At 37.4% G+C, this 3,646-nt stretch overlaps 1 pseudogene; it reads right to left on the reverse strand.

The window, feature by feature from the left end:
• Positions 1-532: 532 nt before the first annotated feature.
• On the reverse strand, positions 533-1,055 carry LOC121018192 (60S ribosomal protein L23a-like; annotated as a pseudogene).
• Between the last annotated feature and the right edge of the window lie 2,591 nt (positions 1,056-3,646).

Consider the following 3,646-nt stretch of genomic DNA (forward strand, 5'->3'; position numbering starts at 1 on the left):
CTAAGCAACCAATATGGCCAAATCATCAATACCATATGGTATTAAAAAACCAAAGTGGAATTAAAATATATCACAACAATAGACTAGAAAAAGAATGATGATGTTTTAGCCTTCTCTTGAGGAAAAAGGATAATGATCATTAATTATTACATTTGCCTAATTAAGTGAGTATGTTAACAATTTCCAGAGTAATGACTAAAACCATAGCAATAAAGTATATAACTTTCAAAGAGACAATTAGGATAAAATGAGAAAATTAATCCATCTCTCCAAAATGACTAGAAAAGACAAAGAGGGGGGGGAGAACACAAAGGCAAAACTAATAAAAAGAGAAAAATCCAAATAAATCATTAATTGCCTAAAATCCCAATTATTAGGGAAGACTTAAAAAACCACCAGGTAAGTACCATCTGTTAGTTACATAACTACCCACAAGGATTTAAAGTAAAAGAATGGAAAAAGATAAGCAAATAAGAACTGAATGAGAAAGATGTCGCAAACATATTAACATCAGAAAAATACACTTTTTTTAATGGTGAAAATTTTGTATTTAGATTTAGCCAGCTGGACTCAGTTTAGATGATCCCAATTTTGGTGGCAACATCCAAAGGATCATAGTCAGGATCCAGTCCAACACATGCCTTCTTTTCTCCACCAGGCCTGATCAGAGTGTTGACCTTGGCCATGTCAATGTCATAGAGCTTCTTCACAGACTGTTTGATCTGGTGCTTGTTGGTTTAGACATCCACAATGAACACAAGTGTGTTGTGGTCTTCTATTTTCTTCACGGCTGACTCGGTAGTCGGGGGGAACTTGATGGCATAGGGGTCAAGCTTGATTCTCCTGGGGGTGCTCTTTGGAGGATATTGGGCCAACTTTGGAGACGCGATGTCTTGGGCCGTCAGAATGTAGGTGACCTCAGGATCTTTTTTTAAAAAATGACTGTGGATGCCTTCCAGCACCGCTTTCTTGGCCTTCAAAACCTTTGCTTCGGTTTTGGCTTTGGCTTCGACTTTGGGAGGGGGAGGGGCTTCCTTCTTCACCTTTGGTACCATCTTGGTGAAAAGGCAGAAAAATATACTTTCATGCAAAAAGTATTATTAGGAATGAAGAAGGTCACTAAATAATGATAAAAGGTCCAATTCACCAAAGAGATAAAACATTCTAAACCTGTATGCAATCGATAACATAAACGTAAAACTCTTGAGGAAAAACTGACAGAACTATAGGAGAAATTGATAAATCCACCGTATAGTAGGGGTTTTAACACACTTTTCTCAGTAATTGATAGATAGCACAGACCAAAATATCAGTAAGCATACAGAAAATTTGACACAATTAATAAGCTTGATCTGATGATCATATATAGAACAACGCAGTCAATATATTCTCAAGCATACATGAATCAATTCTCATGAACATTTCAAAGATTTTGGAGGATCGCATTCTTTAAGCATAATGAAAAAAAAAATTTTAATCAATAACAACATAATAGAGAAACTCCATGTATTTCCAAATTTAAAAGCATTTCTTTTTTTTTCTTTTTAAATTTGTATTTAAATTCTAGTTAGTTAACATATGTGCAATATTGGCTTCAAGGGTAGAATTCGGTGATTCATTGCTTACATACAACACCCAGTGCTCATCATAACAAGTGCCCTCCCCCATGCCCATCACCCATTTTCCCCACCCCCTACTGCCACCCCATCAACCTTCAGTTCATTCTCTATCATTAAAAGTCTCTTATGGTTTGTTTCCCTCTCTCTCTATTTTTTCCCCCGTCCCATGTGTTCATCTGTTTTGTTTCTTAAATTCCACATACAAGTGAAATCATATGGTATTTGTCTTTCTCTGACTGACTTATTTCACTTAGCAGAACACCCTCTAGCTCCATCCACATCATTGCAAATGACAAGATTTCATTCTTTTTTTTTAAATGTTTTATTTATTTTTGTGAGAGAGAGAGAGACAGAATGTGATTGGGGGAGGGGCAGAGAGAGAGGGAGACACAGAATTCGAAGCAGGCTCCAGGCTCTGAGCTGTCAGCACAGGGCCTGATGGGGGGCTCAAACTCATGAACCACGAGATCATGACCTGAGCTGAAGCCGGATGTTAGCTGATTGAGCCACTCAGGTACCCCAAGATTTCATTCTTTTTGATAGCTGAGTAATATTTCATTGTGTTGAAATATTCTTTATCCATTCATCACTCAATGGGCATGTGGGCTCTTTCCATAGCTTGGCTATTGTTGATAATGCTGCTATAAACATTGGGGTGCATGTACCCCTTTGAAGCTATATTTTTGTATCCTTTGGGTAAATATCTTGCAGTGCAATAGCTGGATCATATGGTAGCCCTATTTTTAACTTTTTGAGGAACCTCCATAGTCTTTTCCAGAGGCCTGCACCAGTTTGCATTCCCACCAACATTGCAAAAGGATTCCCCTTTCTCTGCATCCTCGCCAACACTTGTTGTTTCTTAGTTAATTTTGGCTATCCTGACAGGCGTGAGGTGGTATTTCATCATGGTTTTGATTTGTATTTCCTTGATGAAGCATATTTTCATGTGTTTATTAGCCATCTGGATGTATTTTTTGGAAAAAATGTCTATTCGGAGCACCTGGGTGGTTCAATCGGTTGAGCATCCGACTCAACTCATGTCATGATCTCACGGTTCGTGGGTTCGAGCTCCACATCAGGCTCTGTGCTGACAGCTCGGAACCTGGACCCTCTTTCAGGTTGTGTGTCTCCCTCTGTCTCTGCCCCCCCCCCCACTCATGTTCTGTCTCTCTCTGTCTCTTAAAAATGATTAAAATGTTAAAAAAAATTTTTTGAAAGAAAAATGTCTATTCATGTCTTCTGTGCATTTCTTAACTGGATTATTTGGCTTTTGGGTATTGAGTTTGATAAGTTCTTCATAGATTTTGGATACTAACCCTCTATCAGATATGTCGTTTGCAAGTATCTTCTTCCATTCCATAGGCGACCTTTTAGTTTTGTTGATTGTAAAACCATTTCTAAATGACTCATGGAGCAAAATAGGAATCACAATGGAAATTAGAAAATATTTAGAATTGAATGATAATGAAAATATTTCATATCAAAACTTGTGGGATAGGGGAGCCTGGGTGGTTCAGTCAGTTAAACTCCAACTTCAGCTCAGGTTGTGATCTCATAGTTCGTGAGTTTAAGCCCCACGTCAGTCTCTGTGTTGACAGCTCAGAGCCTGGAGCCTGCTTCGGATCCTGTGTCTCCCTCTCTCTGTCCCTCTCCCGCTCACATTCTGTCTCTCTCTCTCAAAAATAAACATTAAAAAAAATTTTTTTTAACTTGTGGGATACAGCTATAAGGATTTCGAGAAGGAAATCTATAGCCTTAAATGGTTATATTGCAAAGAATGAAGGAGTTAAATATTCTACTTAAGTAACTTCCAAGACAGTACAATGAAGGAAACAATAAAAATAGAGATTAATGAAATAGAGAACATACATTTTAGAAGATCAATAAACCCAAAAGTTGATTATTTGAAAAGACGAATAAACTTGAATCTAATTATGAAGAAGCAATCAAACAAATCCAAATTAAGTTATCTTTTTTTAAAGTTTATTTATCTATTTTGAGAGAGAGAGAGAGAGAGAGAGAGAGAG

Source organism: Herpailurus yagouaroundi, unplaced genomic scaffold (genome assembly GCF_014898765.1).
Source record: "Herpailurus yagouaroundi ecotype Mexico unplaced genomic scaffold, PumYag 77, whole genome shotgun sequence".
In the NCBI taxonomy this organism is placed as follows: domain Eukaryota; kingdom Metazoa; phylum Chordata; class Mammalia; order Carnivora; family Felidae; genus Herpailurus; species Herpailurus yagouaroundi.